Source organism: Athene cunicularia, assembly GCF_003259725.1.
Source record: "Athene cunicularia isolate RWA chromosome 1 unlocalized genomic scaffold, athCun1 chr1_part2, whole genome shotgun sequence".
In the NCBI taxonomy this organism is placed as follows: domain Eukaryota; kingdom Metazoa; phylum Chordata; class Aves; order Strigiformes; family Strigidae; genus Athene; species Athene cunicularia.
In genome coordinates this window covers 24638425-24645181 of record NW_020799092.1, presented here as the reverse complement: position 1 = coordinate 24645181, position 6757 = coordinate 24638425, and positions in this window count along the sequence as shown.

The following is a 6757-nucleotide window of genomic DNA, read 5'->3' as shown; positions in this document are numbered from 1 at the left end:
CTTTTTTCCTGAACTTACTGAAATCAATGATACATACAAGCAGAATTTGGAAATTCCTTACTGCAGCTGATTTTGAGTTCATTGAGTAGAAAATATCAGATCAGAACATGCACGGAAAATTTCTTTGTGTGGCTTTTTTTTTGTTTTCAGTGCTAACATAAATAAACTGTTTAACTGATTTTGTATAAACTTTCCAAAAAAAATCTCAAGCATGGAAAATTTCAGCCCAAAATGGAGTTTATTTGAGAAAATTACAAGCAACAGCAAAAGAGGGTTAGAATGGAAATCTGAACTCCTCATTAACTGGAGTTAAGCGCCAACTTAAATGCCAGGGATTTTTTTTTTTTTTTCTGTTAATATTTGGTTTAAAGTTACATACAGGTTTGGAAGAGCTCAGCTCTTTTTAACCCCTTTTTTATTGCTGTCACTGACTTAGTTTTGTTTCAAAGTGATGGCATGGGTTCAGGACCCAATAGCTATCTTCACCACAGCAGGAGAAGGACTTTTTCACTTTTTCTCTCAGATCATTGCTTGAGACCGCGTTCACACAGCCTTAAATTCCACCTAAATCCCTTTATCTAGTATTTACTATTGGCTGGCTCTAAATATTTAGTGGCACAAGCCAGTGGGGATCCTTAAGCTAAGGCGGGCTTTAGGCTGTCGGATTATGGCTTCTGGTTTCCATTACAGATCTGTGGCGATGCGAGGAGAAGACAGGAGGTCTACCTAACGCCGCGAGAAGGTATGCAGAAAACTCAGTAAAAGACAATGCAGCCAAAACAATGGTGTACTGTGGTTTTAATCCTTAGCTGGGGCAGAAGCCTGCACAGCTTCATCTCTGAAAATGATGGCACGTAATGTTTTGAGCACATGTTATATTTTTCATCCGGAAATCTCAGCACCTTTAGGATAGTGAGGAGATGGATGTTATTTGACTGCTTTTACTCTTGGTCTAACTAAATATGGAGACTGCTGAGGTCTAAGGGATAGGACCTGCATCTAACTCCTTAACAAGCAGCTAACTCCGTTCCTGGCTCTGCTGCAAATTCCCTATGTAACCTCTGGCAAACTTTCTCTTCCTCTGCTCCTTCCTTTGGAAAATTCCTCTGAATTCAGGGGGGCATTTTGTTGGGGGAATGCAGGATAAGGAGTTGCTTTACCAGATTTGGAGTACTCTTTTGCTTCTTGAAGGTTAGCCAATTCAATTCTGAGACCAACAATGAATGTCTCCATTGCAGTTCTTAAGAGAATTGTCTCTTTTTCCAGTGATGTAAATTTTGTTTACATTTTATGCTTTCTACTTTTAAAAACCTCCCTGGTCTGTCTTTGTTCCCAATTTTTTAGTCCAAAAGATCTTTATTAGATATACAGAAGAACGAATACAAGTACGTATTAAAAGCAATTATAAGGACTCTTAATTTTAAAAGTGCCTATTGCAAATATTCAGAAAACATTCAAGCGGTCAGTGGTACTGCACTGAGTGTGGGAGTGTGCCCTTCTCTTATTTTTAAATCATGAAAACGATTAACTTTTCTATAACTGCGAGGAAGCAACTGACAACCCAGGCACCTGGAAGAGCAGCTCCAGGTACTGCAGCTCCAAAACAGAGGTCCCTGACACAAAAGAAGACAATTAAACGGAGACTTCTGCCAAGCACCGACAGTCTGCAGAAACACGCAAACTAAATGGCAGGGTGCCTACGCACCGAGGCCGTAGTCAGGCAGCCTGAATCCCATGAGTGCCTGTGCCTAGTTTTTCTGTTGGCCATTTCTCAACATCTCCATCCCTAGCTTGCTTCAGTCCTCTTGATCCATATTTCAGAGGCTTTCAGAGGTGCCTGGCTTTCTCCACTGCGTAGCCAGAGGGACTTAAGCAGGTTTTAGACCACCTGAACGTGGTCCTCAGGGCCAAGTCATGTTCTCACTAAATGATAAATCCTTCACTGCCATCACTGAAAGCTGAAGTGGGCTCTGATCTGTCCATAGCAACAGTTACTATTAGTTAAAATTTACAGAATCACAAGCTATTGACTGACATTTCTGATAAATTCAGATTCTCTAGACAGACGACTCCACCACGGGTGAAACATATTTCTAGATTTCTGAAAAAGCTCTGAAAATTTCAGCCACTTCTTCACTAGCACACCTCTTTTCAAGGAGATCTAATTCTGCAGAAAGCTTGGAAGTGTTGTCACAAGCTGCGTTTTGCTGTTTCGACTTTTCTCTAACGTGGACAAAAATACAGTCTAATGAGCAAAACATTTATTTTGGTCCAGGATTCTTCCTGCTGCTTAATGCTCTTTCCTTCTGCTTTTTTTTCTGGAGTACATTGTTTTTCCCATTGGCAGGATGTATGTGGACATGAGCTGAATATATATTTAATCTCAAAATTGGTAGCAAGCACTAAGTTCTTGAACAACAATGCCTGCATGAAGACAAAATTATGTCAGCCCGGTAGGGACTTATGATAAGGTCGCTACTGACTTTCTTGACTGAGGGCTTGACTGGGGTCTGCTTTCAAATAAACATGGTCCAGCATTTTCTGAATTAGAAACGCTTCTGATGTGAACACGTAGTTTGTACAGAATCTACAACACAGACCACAGCCTTTCTAGTGAAGTAGATGCAAAAATCCCATCATTAAAATACATTTTTGATTTTTTTTTTTTTTTTTTTTTTCCAAGTACTAGTTACGGCTTGAGCATGCTCAGTGCTGTCACGGCATGTCATGATGGTTAAAGTCACCTGTATTAGGAAGTCAAGTGGCAATTCAGTGCTGCAATGCCTTTGCTGATTATGGTGGGCCTGGAATAAAAATCAACATACAGAATCAGTCTAACCATTTAATGCTCAGGCACTTATATGGACAACAGCAGCTCCCTTCCTGATGCTCATACAAACCTCATGTTCCTTTTTTCCCCTGCAGGAAGCCCTCAGGCTAATGTTTGGTATCAGGGAGCTATTTGCAACTGGGAGAAATGCTCTGTGTGTGTAGCTACTCTCAGAAACGCTCACAAATTCCAGCTAGCAACATATTGTTCTGTGACTGGTGCTATGTAACATCTACATTTGAGACATTTCTGTGCTCTGACCAGAAAAATCCCAGCTGAACCCAACGCTTGATCGTCATGGAAGGGCCCCTCACATCCACTCCGAGGTCCACCTGGGCACACAGCTTCTTTGAATTTGATTAATACACCCTGATATATTTACTCTGCTGCAGATATTTCCTTCTGATGATGCAAATAGATCAGAGTGGCAGAGAGCTGCTTTTCTTTCTCACCATTTCTTCCTTTTTGCACCTAGGAGATGCTGATGTTATCTGTCAGCCTGGAGCTTCATCCTCCCATCAGTTCCCTACTGGTCCCGCTGCTACTTCAGCCCCGTGCAGATGGTGAGCTCATGTGTTGTGGTGGCTGAAAGGCAGAAAGAAAAGCAGTGGCCTTGCAGGAGCTCAAGAATGAGGTGGGATCTGGCGGTGAAACTCCACGGATGGTTTCAAGTTTGTAAGCTGGGGCTGGAGTCTGTGCTATAGCTCAAGGAGCAGGGAATGACTCAATCAATGTCTCTTCTTTTTCTCCCTGTCTTTCCTAGCCCTCTACTCCAAAGCTGTGCTGCTCCGAGAAGTTGAGTCGACTGCTGTTGCAAATAGTGTTGTCCTCCCGCATGAACACTCTGGAGTTTTGGCTTGGGAGAGTGGAAAGCTGTGGTGAAAGTGCTTTGACCTTCACAAGCTTTTGGCAATACAGTTTTTGCTCATTCCTTCATTGCCCTCAATTTTTCCCAGATGAGTGGACATGCCTCAAGGCACAATTACAGATAGTCTGCAGAGAAGAATATTCACAAAAAGTAACCAAGCTTTTAGGCTTATTTAATGATATCTTCCGTTTCTTAAAGGGGACTAGATTTTTAAAAGCTTTTCGATTGTTAAAAATCTAGTCATTTAAAAATCCTGGTGGGTGTCTGCCTTCTTATTCAGGTGGTTAATTACTTTTTTTTTTTTTTTAATCTGGTCATCAGAGCTTTCTTTCCTTACAGATTTTGGAGCAATTTTTCCCAGGTTGGAACTGTCACCAGCCATTGTTTTGCTGTCACCCGTAAGAGAAGGGTGTGTCCACTGCACATAACTGTCAGATAATCCCTCCGAAAGCGTAAGTAAAAATGCAGAAGAATAATGATATATGGTTAAAACATGGCTAAAATATTGCTGTTAACGTGGGCGACCAAATGCCTGAAACCAAAAATGTAAGATGCCTGTTTTTCCTAGTGAGGCTGAGAAGCTGATACTCCATCGGTGTAGGAATGAAGCCAACTAATATGACAAGTGAAATGTTGTGGTTCTGGGAATTTCTAGCAGGCTTAAGGCTCACATGTGTATTTCATGTGAAAGCATGTCATGTGCCTGTCCTGGCTGATCTTGTATACAGCTGTTGAACAAAAGTATGTGGAAAAAAAGCTCGCATGCAAAGCTCTCTTCTGTGTGTGCCAAACAGAGGTGTTTTCTTTTCAGTCCAAGAGATGTTAATTATTGGGGCTGGGCAAGGAAGTACTTTCAGCAAAAAGACTTTTGCTCTGAGGAATCGTGGGTTTTCCCACTTAGAAAAATTAATTTTTAATGTGTCTTTTGCTTCTAGAGTTTATAGAGCAACTTGTAGCGTATATTATTACTAATTAGTGTAGAACTGCTATCAAAGCTTGGTGCCAACAAAGAAAACAGCATCATTTTCTAAGAGGAAAAAGAGACTAAAAGTTTTGTAAGGTGTATTACAGTTTTGTTTGCGTATATCGGGTTGATAGGGTAGAAAGAGGTAATAACAGGATGGTCACCAGGAGAAAAAAACAGTTCAGCATTTAATTGGTGTACATTCTTTTTAATTGTTGCAATGCTCTTTCTTTATGTGAAATTTAGCATGCCCGGCATAACAACTGGTATTCTACTATCTGTAAACTTGTTCTTTTCTCCATCATCAACATTTCTCAGAAATGAGTCATGAAATGAAATGAAAACTGCAAAGACACATTCAGAGGCTGCGATTTATTTCTTACTTTGCTTATAAGGAATCTCTGATCCTTGATGTGATATAGATTATATATAGAATTACAAACGTAGTATTCAAGAGACTGCCAGAGTTTCTGTGTCTGTGCAGCCTCAGACCATCAGTGTAGCCTGAACCCTTGAACTCTTAATAGTGAAAGCATGAATCCTGTCAGATGGAAATGAAGAGCTAGACTTGTAATGAGGTAGTTTATAGGTCAGGCTTTTTTGCTGATCATGCAAAAATGGTCAATAAAAGAGGGGAGTAAGACCCTCTGAAAATGGGGATCATGCTTTTTCTTTGAGCTTCTGCAAAAGTCAGCAAGAACACGGAGATTGGAACTATTGCTGGTCCATGACTACTCGATTTAGGGAGGGCAGGGGATGTTCTGAAACCCCTTCAAGAACATCTGTGCTTACACTGGCTTCAAATGGGGACAAAAGTGTTGAGAAGCTGTTTTGATGGGAAGTTTGAGGAGGGAAGTCAGAAATAAGAGATGGGGAAGAACATACCAATGGATTTGATAGTTTGGTGACCTTCCTTAGGCAATAAACAGTCTATCCTAATAATTTTGAGCTGTTAAAAACCAAAAGGATTCTTCCTTGATCAGTGGAACATTGAGAACCCTTGGTGTGTTATGTCAAATTCTTCCATGACTTCTCACCTGCAATTTTTTCCTGTTTTTTGAAGTCAAGAGATAAAGATCATTCAAGAGTGGCTCAGCTGTGTTGATCAGGGAGATGGATTAAGATGTGACAAATGTGACAGTCTGTTTTTGGACGGAGTCAATTTTAAGAAGTCTTAAGAAAACGGGAAGAATTGAAGAGAAATTTTGTCCGTGACATTTCCTTCCTTCTCCCCCTAAACTTGTACTAAATAAACACTCCCTGAAATCATTGCTTTGAGTGACCTTGAATGGGTTCTCAACCTTTGAAGAATTGCTTTCAGGTTTTATTTCTGAGGAGTTTGCACAATTAAAGAAAAAAGATATTCCTAGGGGATTCCCTAGGAAGATCTGTCTGTCTTGTTACGGGATACGTTTCTTGTACTGTCATGAGATGAAATGAGGGGCTCCCCTGACAAATATAAAATTTATGTGACAACCCATCTATTTTTAGATGATTTAAATCAGTGAAGAGGGAAAAACATTTGTTTCCAAGACTGTAATTTTCCAGATGACACCATTTTATTGCACCGTGCCATACCATGAGAAAGAGCATTCTTGTGGCTTTTGAACTGGAAATCCTGTAGGAATGCTATTTCTGGCATTTATTTGCTGTGAAGCCAGGCGCACATGGAGAGCAGACAGACTGACCAGATACAGTTTGTGGTATTAAGGCATTCAGAAAAGTCCCTGCTGCACAGCCCTTTTCCAGTTCACGAAGTGTTGAGTGAAGTTGAAAAATTATCAATGAAGATCAAATCTGAAAGCCGTGATCTGATCAGACAGCCAGACTTTCATGCTATTAATGTATTCCTTCCTCTTGCAAAAAACCACTATTTTGAAAATTCAACTTTTTTTTTTTGTCTTCATACATTGATGCTTATAAAATAATTCCTGATAACGAACAAGGTTTTGGTACAAAGTGGGAGTGAAGGTTGAGTGCATGCTTCAATGAAAATCCAGATGTGGTCACTAGTTTAACTGGGAGGAATTTTTTTTTTTTACCTGAATACCACGTGTGAGCATGCAAAAAAAAAAAAAAAAAAAAAAAAAAAAAA